This window comes from Leopardus geoffroyi, chromosome B2, assembly GCF_018350155.1.
Source record: "Leopardus geoffroyi isolate Oge1 chromosome B2, O.geoffroyi_Oge1_pat1.0, whole genome shotgun sequence".
In the NCBI taxonomy this organism is placed as follows: Eukaryota; Metazoa; Chordata; class Mammalia; order Carnivora; family Felidae; genus Leopardus; species Leopardus geoffroyi.
The window spans coordinates 136058774-136072341 of NC_059332.1; the positions used below are offsets into that span (position 1 = coordinate 136058774).

The 13568-nt window shown below is 47.8% G+C and overlaps 1 protein-coding gene across 4 annotated transcripts in view; it reads left to right on the forward strand.

Annotated features, from left to right (window-relative positions):
* MTHFD1L (methylenetetrahydrofolate dehydrogenase (NADP+ dependent) 1 like) overlaps positions 1–13568 on the forward strand; it is a 188006-nt gene that overhangs the window by 17425 nt on the left and 157013 nt on the right. The gene's annotated exons all lie outside the window — the stretch shown is intronic.

Consider the following 13568-nt stretch of genomic DNA (forward strand, 5'->3'; position numbering starts at 1 on the left):
AAATCTAGTCTCCATTATGATTTTTTTCCTAAAAAAACCTTTTAGTCTAGGAAGTTAAAGGAATTCTTTAACCCCATAAAACACCTGAAAAGTTAGAGCAAATAGATTTAATGGTGATATTAGAAACGTTCCTTTAGAAATAGGAAAGATATAAGGGTGCCTGTTCTCAGCACTCCTCCTCAGCACTATATGGGAATTACTAGACAGTGCCTTGATATGAAGAAAGGAAGAATTTATAATGATTGGAAAGGAAGACACCAGACTGTCATAGATCCTAGATGGTAGGATTACCTACATAAAAAGCCCAAAAGAATCTATAAGAAAACATGAGAATGAAAAAGAGTCCACTTGGGTTTCTGGGTATGAGATCAACATGCAAAAAACCAATTGCATTTCTACCCAGCACACCCATAGTTAAAAAATGAATTTCTTTAAAAAATATCTATTTTGAGAGAGCGCACCTGTGCTCAAGCAGGGGAAGAACAAAGACAGGGAGAGGGAATCCCAAGCAGGCTCCATGCTGTCAGCACAGAGCCCCATGTGGGGTTCCATCTCCCAAACTATGAGATCGTGACCTGCGCTTGGAATCAAGAGTGGGATGCTAAACCGACTGAGACACCCAGGCGCCCACCTTATACCATTCTTTTACATTTTCATGGCTGAAATGGTTAATAACGTTCATAATTTCAAAATATGACCCTGAATTTAACAAATTTCAAGCAAAACGAAGTTACATTAAAAGCGTATTGGGGCGCCTGGGTGGCTCAGTCGGTTGGGCGTCCGACTTCGGCTTGGGTCATGATCTCACGGTCCGTGAGTTCGAGCCCCGCGTCGGGCTCTGGGCTGACGGCTCAGAGCCTGGAGCCTGTTTTCAGATTCTGTGTCTCCCTCTCTGTAGCCCTCCCCTGTTCATGCTCTGTCTCTCTCTGTCTCAAAAATAATAAAACATTAAAAAAAAAATTTTTTTTTAAATAGAAAAAAAAAAAAGCGTATTAAGTACAGGGGCGCCTGGATGGCTAAGCCGGTCAAGCGTCCAACTCTTGGTTTCAGTTCAAGCCGCGATCTCACAGTTCGTTAGATCGAGCCCCACGTTAGGCTCTTGTGCCGACAGCTCAGAGCCTGCTTGGGATTCTCTCTCTCCCTCTCTCTCCACCCCTACCCCCCCCCCCCTCAAAAATAAACTTTTTTTTTTTTTAAGCGTATTAGGTACAATAAAGTACCGCTGAACAACATCAAAAACACATGTTCCTCGTGTTGCCGCAGGAGAACAGAAAGGAGCAGGTTGTGGTGCTGCCCAGGGAAGGCAGGTGTCTCCACCTAGAAGGGTATATTTGAGTGGCAGGTGGATCTAATATATTTTAAGACAGCTCGGGAACGTCTTGCCGTTGAGCTCCAACCCACGTGCCTTTTTAGTGGTCCCCACACGGTGGCAGCCTATTCAAGAAAATTCAAGGGCAAGGTTGTGCAACGCAGAGCCTAGAATTTTTGATCTGGAAGCTTAGTGAAAGAGGAAAACAAACCCTGCTCTGAACTGAACAGCTGTGGTGAAAAAGAGGAAAATACCTTCACTGGCAACTGAATGTTTTCACAGCTGTCACAGAGACTTTGCTAGTTGTATCTGTATTTTTGTAAAACAAAGACATCTTTCAAAGTACTTTTTTTTTATTATGGAAATAAATCACCTTGACTCTTCTTTGGGATAAATCTCATTTTAACTTTGAGAACGACTAAGTGGCTTTACTCTCTAGAGATTCTAGAAATTGGGTAACTTTCCTGTTGTCAGATATCCAAGAAGGTTCTCTTAAAAGTTCACGTTGCACACACATTCTGTTTCCTGAGGCCTCAACATTTGTAACCACACCACCGTGGATCATAGAGACTGTAGACTTTCTCTTCATTGCTTCATCTGTTTTTGTTTTTGTTTTTTTAAGGTTTATTTTTGAGAGAGAGAGAGAGAGAGGCAGACTGCAAGCGAGAGACGGGCAGAGAGAGAGGGAGACACAGAATCCACGCAGGCTCCAGGCTCTACACAGAGCCCGACGCGGGGCTCGAACTCACTGTGAGATCATGACCTGAGCCGAAGTCGGGCGCTTAACTGACCGAGCCACCCAGGCGCCCGATTGCTTCATCTTTGTAGCCAAAAATATGGAAAGGAATTTTCAAGGCTCCTCATACTCTTTGTCTGCGAAATGCATTTGGTCTCTGGAATTTGGCCCCCCTCTACCTGGCGTACTTCCTGTCCCACCAGGAGGTAGAGCCTTTACCTTTCCATTTTTCATGCCAGCAGCCAGCACTTCAATACCAGCTACCTCCCCGCTGATACGCCTCCATGCTTCTGCCCGACATTTGACTTTTCCCTCTTCCTATATTTTATTTCTAAAACACAGGCCATTGCTGGGCCTTGTTGCTGAGGGTCAGCAGGCGTCAGCAGACCACAGTGGTAGCAGCTCATGAGGTACCGAGGGCATCCTGGCACGGGTTGGCATCCTGGGGGCACCTGCCCGGGACAGGGTCTGTCTACCCTTGCTGCGCCTTAGAAAACCTTCACTGTTTGGGGCGCCTGGGTGGCGCAGTCGGTTAAGCGTCCGACTTCAGCCAGGTCACGATCTCGCGGTCCGTGAGTTCGAGCCCCGCGTCGGGCTCTGGGCTGATGGCTCAGAGCCTGGAGCCTGTTTCCGATTCTGTGTCTCCCTCTCTCTCTGCCCCTCCCCCGTTCATGCTCTGTCTCTCTCTGTCCCCAAAATAAATAAACGTTGGAAAAAAAAAAAAGAAAAAAAAAAAGAAAACCTTCACTGTGAAAAACGTTGAAGATATAACAACAGATTGGAATCTTTGTTTTCTAATTTTATTAGGAGCGAATAACTGGTCCAATGTAAGATTACACTGCTTTCAGATTCTCCTTATCAGCAATGACAAGTGTTGCAGAAAGAAAAGGGGAAGCAAAGGATTATGGCCATTCGGTGGAAGGAAGTCATCTTTGCAAAGCATTTCTTCTAGGCTTGTTTGTACCTCACACGGAACGAGACACTCCCCCCACCCCCATTGGCTGTCTGGTTGGGGCTTTCCATCCTGAGAGGTTTGGGGATCAGGAGGTAACCGTGAAACATAAGAATCCTGTCTCCCCCCTCCTACACTCCGTAGCCTTTCAAGGTGGGGATTACCTACAACCAATCCTACCATGACCAGCAGGGACTACCTTTGAGGGTTTAGAATCAGACACAACATTTGTGTTCTGGATAAGCAGTAGGACATAGGCTTTGGTGACAAACAGCTGTGGGTTCACGCCTTAGTTGTTGCTTAACTTTTCTGAGCCTTGTGTCTTCATGTGTAGAATGGGAATTATAATTCCCCCTACCCGCTGGGGAAATTCGGTCATATACGTTGGCTTAGGACAGAACTTGGCACCTATGAACATCCACATTAGTGGTTTGGCTACTGTTAAAGGTGAGTCAGGAAACACACTGGCAAGTTTCACAATGTGGAAAGGCCGCTGGGTCAGTTAAATCATAAGGAGATAAGCTAATAAAATAGTGGCATCTAGGTCCCTCAGTGGAAGCCCAGTAGATGTGCTTCCAGCGTATGGCTGGCAGGAGGGAGTCGCTCTGTGGAGCCTCCCGGCAACATTTGAAGGTGGAGGGGATGAGGGGCGCCTGGGGGGCTCAGTCGGTTGGGCGGCTGACTTCGCCTCAGGTCGTGATCTCACAGCTCGAAGGCTCGTGAGTTCGAGCCCCGCGTCGGGCTCTCTCCTGATGGCTCAGAGCTGGCTTCTGTGTCTCCCTCTCTCTTTGCCTTCCCCTGCTCACTCTCTGTCTCTCTCTCTCTCAAAAAGTAAACATTAGGAAAAGAAAAAAATGAAGGTGGAGGGGATGAAACCACAGCCAGACTAAGAGACAGTGTCTTGACCTATCCGGGCTCACCCCCAGTCTTCACTGGGAATAGTCTCAACTTTGAGTTATGTAACAGCCTTTGCTCCATGGCTGTGGACCTCTTCCTTCCCGTGAATTCTGCGTTACTCGGAAGCCACTCTGCTTCAAGTTATCTTTGGTGGGGGTTCCTCGTTTATTAATTACTTCTTACAGGAATACTGTTCCTTCCTACAATGTCGAGGCATGGTTACGCAGAGTTACCGAAATAGAAATAGATTCTGCCGACGCGTAAGAGCTCTGTGGAGCCTGAGCGTGAAGCATTGAGATTTGCCTTTTTAGAGTTTTGTGGAAAATGGAGTCGACTGCTGTGTTTTGTAGCTTTATCGCTGGTGCCCACCAGAGCGCATCACTGAAAAATAAGAATGAGTTTCCCACTTTGTTTCAAGCGTCCCTTCTGGGCTTTGCAACGTTATGCATTTGCATGTGGGAGAGGGGAAGAATGTCTGGGCATTTGTCCAAATGAGCCGCGTGCTATGGAGCATCAGACGTCAGTAAGCCAAAGCACTGGGCGTGATGTCTTTCGGTAGGGCTAAGGAATCGCCCTCCTTCCTCCGCCCAGACTTAGACGCCACACTCAGCTTCCCAAGCCCCTGGAGTGGAATGACTCCCCGATGTGGGGACTGGACGGAGCCCCCCACCCAGCGAGAACGGGCTTATCTCTCCCTCACCCTGAGGAGTTCACCCTGATGCCAAAAGCAATTTGAAGCGAGACGATGTTCGGCATTTAGTATTTATGAGTTGGAGTGGTACCCCTCTGCAGGGAAGCGAAGTTGACAGGCCCTCTGGGGCTGTGTGTGCACACCCGCTTAACTCACACTGCTAGTGGGAGAGCCTCCTGAATTTGTGGTCAGACACAGCTGGAGGATGGGGGTGAAATGGCCTCCAGCTGTGACAAATCGGGGTCGATCCCAGCTGTGTGTATAAGAAAGAACCCAGAAATAAGAGAACCGTTTTTATTTTGTTTTTCTCAGAGGATCTCATTTCTCCTCCTCCTGCGCACGGAGACCCTCCAAACGAGTACTAACACAAGAAGGGAAAAATACGAGGTTTTCCCATTTGAAGGATCAAAGTGTGTCATTTCTTTGAGCAAAGCTAAACGATCACAAAGTCATTTCCAGTTTACATTCACTGCGTGGCATGGCTCATAAAAGGCTTTTAAAAGTGGTTTGGAAAATTCTGAATAACTCTGTATGGTACATATGAAATCTTAAAAAAAAAAAAAACAAAACCAAAAACGCTTGTTTCCAAAGAGTGGAAGAAAACCCTAGCTTTTAAATTTTTTTTTTTTTTCAACGTTTATTTATTTTTGGGACAGAGAGAGACAGAGCATGAACAGGGGAGGGGCAGAGAGAGAGGGAGACACAGAATCGGAAACAGGCTCCAGGCTCTGAGCCATCAGCCCAGAGCCCGACGCGGGGCTCGAACTCACGGACCGCGAGATCGTGACCTGGCTGAAGTCGGACGCTTAACCGACTGCGCCACCCAGGCGCCCCAAACCCTAGCTTTTAAACTGGATGAGATTAGCGAGCTACGTGGTTGGGTTTTTAAAATGTATCTTAATTTTTAACGCATTCGGCTTTTAAGCCCTGCAGGAAATAAAACAGAATCGTTACGAACCAAAAATACAGCAACACTGGTTTTTCCGGAGATCCTCGTTTCTTCCTAGGGCTTGGAGTTAATGTCAAGGGTCCCATCGTTTCTACCTGGAGGACTCAGTCTTGCATGTCTTGCAGGGCATGCCTAGCGATCAAGTGCTCCAGCTTTTGTTAACATGCACCTGCCTGTTCTCCCTCGTTGCACTACCTTGTCGCCGGGTGCAGAACTCTCAGTTCCCAGATTTTTTATTTCCCGTGCTTTATGCATGTCACCCCACTGTCTCCTGGCCTCCAGGGTGTCTGGTGAGGATAATGGCTGCTTGTAACATTCACAGGAGAGGCTACACTTGAGCTGGACCTGGGGTAAACGGCGGTAACGACAGCTCACGCCGGTTGAGTTCGTGAGTGCCGTGAGCCGGGGGCAGGGCTTTGCTGTCGCCGTGATTCTGCAGGTGCCCTGCCTGTGGGACCCCCATGCCCCCCACATCACGGCTGAGGAAGCTGAGACTTTTTGTAATGGGGGAGGTGGCACTACAGCTTAATTTTTCTTTTTAAGTTTATTTATTTGGAGAGAGAGAAAGTGTGTGTGGCGGGGCGGAGGGAGAGGGAGAGAATCCCAAGCAGGCTCCGCACCGTCGGCGTGGGCTCGAACCCACAAGCTGTGAGATCGCGGCCTGGGCCGAAGTCAGACGCTTAACCGACCGAGCCACCCAGGCGCCCCCAGCCTGAATTTTGAGCCACTGTCCCGAGTGGCCTCTTATTCCAGATAATCACAAAACCCAGTCTTTAAAAGTCCCTTTAAGGTTTAATCTTTTACACCTAAAAGTGTCTGACAGCTCAGATGGGGAACTTCAGGGAGACCAAGGCCCAAGACGTTAGACTGGCCATGAGTTCACTATTGTTTTATTCCAACAGTTTAGAATCCCATAGACATCCTTTAAAAAATTTTTTTCATATTTATTCATTTTTCAGAGAGAGAGAGACAGAGCGTGAGTGGGGAAGGAGCAGACAGAGAGAGGGAGACACAGAATCCAAAGCAGGCTCCAGGCTCTGAGCTGTCAGCACAGAGCCCCACGTGGGGCTTGAACTCACGAACCGCGAGACCATGACCTGAGCCAGAGTCGGAGACTTAACCGACTGAGCCACCCAGGCGCCCCTCCACAGACATCATTTAGGAGAGGAAGCAGAGGGAGACCGGGTGCCATTCTGGCCCTGAGGCACTGGGCTTGTCACCTGCCCTCCAGGGACGCTGTGGGCGCCCTGGTCACATGGGTGGGCGCGCAGGACTGCACATCCACATGCGTCCCTCTTCTCCCCCACCCGATACGGGCTTCTGTCCCCAATCCCAGGGCACCACACATCTTGCGCCAAGCAAATACCAAGGCTATTCAGGAACGTGTGACTAAGCGACCCGAGTCATGTAGGCCCCTGAGCGCTCTTTGGCAGATTTCTCCATGTTCGTGGACTGAAAATGCCTTTCGATGTCAGCTCCCATTCTCACCCTTGCTACTTCCCGATCGTTGCCACCCAAACAAGAGGTGAGGGGGACCTTTGTTTGAGAGTCCCCAAATCAGGCCGATTATATTCGGCAGGATCGAGGAAAGGATTTGTGAGAGAATCCAGAGGAACTGAGGGGCACGCGGTCCCAGGAGTCACGTACAGGGAGCCTTAGTCATACATAGCATGCACTGGATACGGCACAGAAGAAGGGCTCCACGCTGTGTCCCGTGGACAACAGGCCGGTGACCGCACCTCCAGTCCACCCCGTGTCATCCCTGTTGGCCCTTCTGCACCTGGCCAGACCCAAGCTCCGCCTCGTCCCCCTTCTCCCCCAGCGTAAATGCTACGTGAGGAACCAAAATGTAATTTAAGGAATTAGGATACTTTCGTCGGTAGCTTTTAAACCTAACCCCCCCCTCTAATAAATAAAGCACCTTACGTTTGGGTAAAGATCTAGTTCTCAAAGCCTTTTCCCACATGATCTCGTTCACGTTATACCTGAAAACACAGCGTGGGAGCCTGTGCACCGAGCGGGAGCGGGGTCTGCCCTGGAGTCGAGGCCTCGTGGCTCCGCCGAGCCGTGTTCCCGCTGCACCTCGGTCCCCTCCCGTCGAGGGCGACTCCTTCGCCTTTCAGAGGTGGTGACCGAGGCCTGAAGAGTTACTTGGAGGAGGTGGAAAGCAAAACTGTGCTGATGTGTCATCCGGGGTTCCGAAGCGGAAAGTACAAACGTGTCAGGAGATGAAAAGGCAAATCTCCCACGACTGTAGCCACTGGCATCAGCCTGAACAGGCCGTAGCTAGTTAGGTACGGGGTTGACGACGTAAGCGTACGTCAGGGCCGTCCTGCCGCTGGGAAGCCTGGTAGGTTTAGTGTCACTCTGGGAACCGTAACTTGGGCATTCGCTCCTCTTCGTGCCGCACGGTTCTGAGCCTTTGTCCTATTAAGTTTTCTCTCACCCCACCTACAAACACGCAGCTCTCTCTCTGTGTCTCCTTTTTAGCCATCCTTTTTAACTTTATTGCCAGAATACGAGGAAGGGAACTATTTTCGATAAGTCATTCAAAGCTCACCCATCGCTAGCTACGAGGTTGTGCTTTCCTCTTACCGCGTGTTACAACCCGTGTGCGCGTCCCGTGCACTTGAAGAGGGAGTTGCTGTCTTCTCTGTCATTCTGGACACAACTGAGTCTCCTAGGTTCTTTTCCCATACATTGAGCATGAAGTATGTGGAGTGGTGAAGTAAGAGGTGAACCTAGAAGCCTATAGAAAAAGGAAGATCATTCATCATCCTGTGGGGGGAGAAGTTGGTAGATACGTGTTATAATCATAATCCCGGGCCGTGCATTTAGCTTGTAGTCATTCAGATTTATGAAATAAGCATACAAGAGGTCTTGATGTTAAAAGCCAATGATCTGTCCTGATCAGAGGAGAGTGGAAGAAAGACACATACCCAGTTTCCAAAAGGAGAATTCTTCCAGGACGAGATCACTTGGGTGTCTGTGAAAGGAGGCGGGGAGAATACCTCTTGCTGGAAATTCTCTTACCTTACCAAAGTATTACAATATCTGAATGAAAATGGTTTGACATTCTTATTTTTAGAGTCCTTACAGTTGCTGTAATGTTTCTGTCTGACATTGTGCTTAATATTTCGGGAAAATGTGGACATTGACCCATAGGTACAAAGCCGGAATCCTACCGTAGATGCTCAGTTCATTGAAATAAAGAGTTAGACGTTCCAAGTCAAAGTAGCTTGTGAATAAACGGGGACTGTGCTCATGAAACACTCGGCCTTAACGAAGTCTCCGTATGCAGGGAATACACTTGACCCAAAAGGCAGGAGTTTACCAGGCTCCTGCCCATTTCTATAGGAATGTCATTGATGGATTCCTAATTGCCAAAAATGGATTTTTTTGCTTTTAGTTTGTTTGGCCACTGAGCATCATTCAGACCTGTCGACCATGCCCTTTCCCCTGCGCCTACATGACTCCCCCATTCTTCCTACCTTCTGGGCCACACCAGTCACCATCGTTTCTCTCACCATTGAAGATGAACACTCCCAGGAATGTACTCAAGGCCCCTTTCCTTCCCACCCTCCCTGTTTCTCCCAGATCCCCACGTTTCTGGGTTTACCCATGTCTGATGCTGACGAATCCCGGCCTACCTCCCCTCCTCCCTGACCATCCTGAGTTCCGAGTCTATGCATCCAGCTTCCTACCAAATGTCTCCTCTCACATGTCTCCCTCCCACTCCCTCCGGCCCATTCTCAACCCAGCATCCAGCAAAATCTCCCTAAAACACATCCGATGGTGTGAGCACAACCAAAGTAGCCCAGTCTGACAACTCCTTGTCAGTAGCAAGAGAAGGTCAGCAACGTTGGGAATTTGACATTTATAGGAAGAAAGTGACATCTCATTTAAAAAAAAAAAAAAATACCTCGGGGGGCGCCTGGGTGGTTCAGTTGGTTGGGAATCCACCTTCAGCTCGGGGCATGATCTCATGGTTCGTGGGTTCAAGCCCTGCGTCGGGCTCTATGCTGACAGCTTGGAGCCTGGAGCCTGCTTCAGATTCTTTGTTTCCCTCTCTCTCTGTCCCTCTCCTCCTGTATGTGTTTCTCTCTCTCGCTCTCTCAAAAATAAACAAACATTAAAGAAAATTTTTTAAGAGACCTCAGGTGCCTGGGTGGCTCAGTCAGTTGAGCATCTGACTTTTGATTTCACCTCAGGTCATGATCCCCGGGTCGTGGGATCAAGCCCCCATGTCGGGCTCCCACAGTGTGTTGAGCCTGCTTGGCTGCCTGGGATTCTCTCTCTCTCTTCCTCTCCTTTGCACCTCTCTCTTTCTCTCAAAAAAAAAAAAAAAAAACCAAAACAGGGGCACCTGGGTGGCTCAGTCGGTTAAGCGGCCGACTTCAGCTCAGGTCACGATCTCGCGGTCCGTGAGTTTGAGCCCCGCGTCAGGCTCTGGGCTGATGGCTCAGAGCCTGGAGCCTGTTTCCGATTCTGTGTCTCCCTCTCTCTCTGCCCCTCCCCCGTTCATGCTCTGTCTCTCTCTGTCTCAAAAATAAATAAAACGTTAAAAAAAAAATTCAAAAAAAACAAAACAAAACACTAAGTCTTTTTAGGACTTTGCCATGAGCTAGTCAAGGAGTCTCTGTGCCACATGAAATTTCACGGACACTTCTCATTACAAAGCACTGGAAAGAATGTGCTGTGGGACATTTGCTCTCTCAAGCCACTTAACCAGGGTCACACAAACCACAATGTGTCCCAGTTCATCGAAAGTGGAAGAACAAGTTCAAGCCACCCTTCCCTCAAGACCCCTCTCTGTATTGTGTGTGATACCTGCCCAGCTCGTGTGCAAAAACAGATCAGGGAAGCCCATGCCTGTGTGGACAACATAAGCAGAAATGAAATGTTTAATTGTTTCTTTTTCGTATCCCAGTGGTTTGCCCTGTTCCCCTCCATCTTGTAGATCCTAGTTGTAAAATCTTGTGGGCAGGATTTTTATTTTCGGGTCCTCAGTGACCTCAGTCAGTGTCTGCCCCAAGCAGCACTTGAGAGATGGCTAGTGAGTGAATATTTTCGCCAAGGAACCTTGGACCTTCTTCAGTCTCGTAAGCAATTGTAACTTCAGAAGCACCTCTTTGCTGGAGGAAGGACCTATTGATTTTTTTTTTTTAATTTTTATTTTTTTGAACTTTGTTTTCTGAACTGTGTTGATCACTTGAAGAATATAGAAACAGCTTTTATGGGTCTCAGGAAATCACGATTCATCAAAACCTATCCACTTTTTTTTTTTTTTTTACACATCCCAGCTTTCCATATATATACATACCTCATACCTCAGATTCCCACATGTACCCTCTCAGAACACATCAATAGTGGAAGATAAATTATGTCTTCTAGCCAACAGGGTGGGGCTGTAATTTCTATAGTTTGAATTTTAAAATACATTTTTTTTTTTTTTTGCTAAATACAAAATCATGATGTCCCTTATAACCTTGCAGATCATATCTGTCCTCTGTCCTCCTCTCTCCATTTTCTGATGCTTACCTCCTGCTCTTAAAAATCAATGACGTAGAGAAAAAGAATTTTCGTGATATCTCGACTCTGCGTGACTCCCACATACTCCACGTTAAATGTCAGCATATCTGTGTCTTACTATTGTTTGAACATTTGGTCTTCCGCCTGGGGAGTGGGCAGGACTCTGTAAGCAGCTTCTACGTCAAACCTCAGCAGAGAAAGCAATATTTTGTTAAGAGGCAGAGTTGCAAGCCAGGCTTTGGCGAGGGTCTTTCCCATTTGGGAGGAGGAAAGTGGAAACAGCCAGCGAGACGATAATTCTCCTTGAATTCTTTAGCTCATTAAAATCTTTGCTGGTCCTCAGTGGGTTATGTATTGATTTAAGCATCTAGCAGTTTTCCTTTCCAGAAAGAATTAACATCTCCAATGTGATCATTACTAATGGCGGAGATTTTTGTCTTTTCTCTGTGGGAGTAACTGTCGTCCAGTTACTTATTAGCACAGCGCACTTTGGCGTCGTATTTAAATACGGAGTGGAGGGGTCGGCATGAGATTCGTGAGATTTATAGGTAATGAAAAGAACAGGTTGTATCAAAGATACCACGTGGAGGAAACTAAGTGTTCTTAGGGGACTCGTGATCCTTGGCTTTTTCCAAAACGAACGTTTCAGCCCGTATATATTAACTTCCTTTTTATGGAAGTTTTAACATGTTCTGTTTTTGCTGCTATGGTGCATGAAAATGTAGCAAAATGGCATTTCTTATCTGCTGGTCATTTCCAACAGGCATGAAGCATTTGAGTTTCTCTGGGGGCTTTACTGTGGTTGAGTATCTGCAGTGATAGAAGAACATGAAGAAATGCATTTTTTTTATTCAAGTAAAATCCCCTTTCCATAAGAACACTTTTTGCCCCTGAATGTAACATCAGCCAAGAATCTAGCTGCTTTTCATTCAGATCTATCTACGGAGAACATGTGACATTAACACACTAGAGTTCGTTCTGTTTCCCAGTGTTGTGTCCCCGCAGCATAAGAAAATGATGGCTGGGGGCGCCTGGGTGGCGCAGTCGGTTAAGCGTCCGACTTCAGCCAGGTCACGATCTCGCGGTCCGTGAGTTCGAGCCCCGCATCAGGCTCTGGGCTGATGGCTCAGAGCCTGGAGCCTGTTTCCGATTCTGTGTCTCCCTCTCTCTCTGCCCCTCCCCCGTTCATGCTCTGTCTCTCTCTGTCCCAAAAATAAATAAACGTTGAAAAAAAAAAAAAAATTAAAAAAAAAAAGAAAAAAAAAAGAAAATGATGGCTGTTTTAGTAGGGACTTCTCTTCTTTTTAATGTGATTAATTTGGTCATTTTACTTGGACACGATTTCAGTGCAGGCTTCTTCCTGGACCTCAATGAAGTTCGTACTGAAGAGCAGTGAGCCCTGTGTGACTGTTAACCCCCTTTCCCCAATTGGCACGATCAGATTGCTCCGATGTTCCCGGGATGTCCCTTTTAAGGGTTGGCTTTATCGGCTCTTTGAAAAGACATGCCATTTAAGTTGTTACCGTGTCCCTCCTCTGTCAAGGGAGCTTGGCGCTCTTCTAGATCCTGGCTTTCTCCTTCACAAACCAAGGAGGACTGTCACGGATTTTCCTCCCCTCGCTGCCATCTCTCGTCCCGAGATTTCTAAGAGACGTTAGCCGAGGCAGCCTCTTGCCCAAACGGTGTTGCAGACTTTTAGGCTGAGCTGCTGGCTGGGTGGCTCCCCGAGCCTTGCAGCCATCAGCCTGTCCATGCTGAGAATGGATGAGGGCATGTGGAAACACGTTCATTTCTGGGGACTTTGGGTGGTGGGAGTGGCAACGGGGCAGTTTCTGTGTTTCATCTCGACCTCCTCCGGCTGATTCTAAAGAGTCTGCAGTCCTTTGCAGGGCACGGAAGCCTGTGGAAAGAGCAATGAAGGAAGGAAAGCGGCGTGGGAGAGCAGAGGGCTGCAGCGTCCTCTTTCTCCCCCATTGAGTGTCCAAGACTGGCTCCTCTGGGGGAAACAGGACATACCAGAGAGGTGCTCACACCCTCAGAACCTCCGTTTCCTTGTCTCTTAAATGGGTATGACACCGGCCCACATCGCTGACACGTGTAACCATAGTTCTTTTCCCCCACCAGGGTCTCAGATTTGTCCCTGGCCTTGCGCCCTCCTTAGGAATCCAGTTTGCGATCGTCGGTTTAGTTGGGGACGGGGTCATTCTTTGGTTGAGGTCAGAGCTAGTCGCTGCCCTTGTTTCTAGGGGTCCCCTTCCTACCAGACAAGTCACTCCAGCACCGTGTTATCAAAATCGGACGGGACAGATATGATCAATGTGTTTTGTAGTAATAGTCGAATTCCTTTCCTTTCTCTCAAAAAAAAAAAAAAGGAAAGAAAGAAAGCAAAGAGCAGTTTGACAGGAGACTAAGCAGAGCCTCAAGGAAAATGAGATTCTTTCTTGAGCTCTTGACAACCCTCCCGTAGATCCAGTAAAAGTTCCATATGGGTCTAATTTTGAG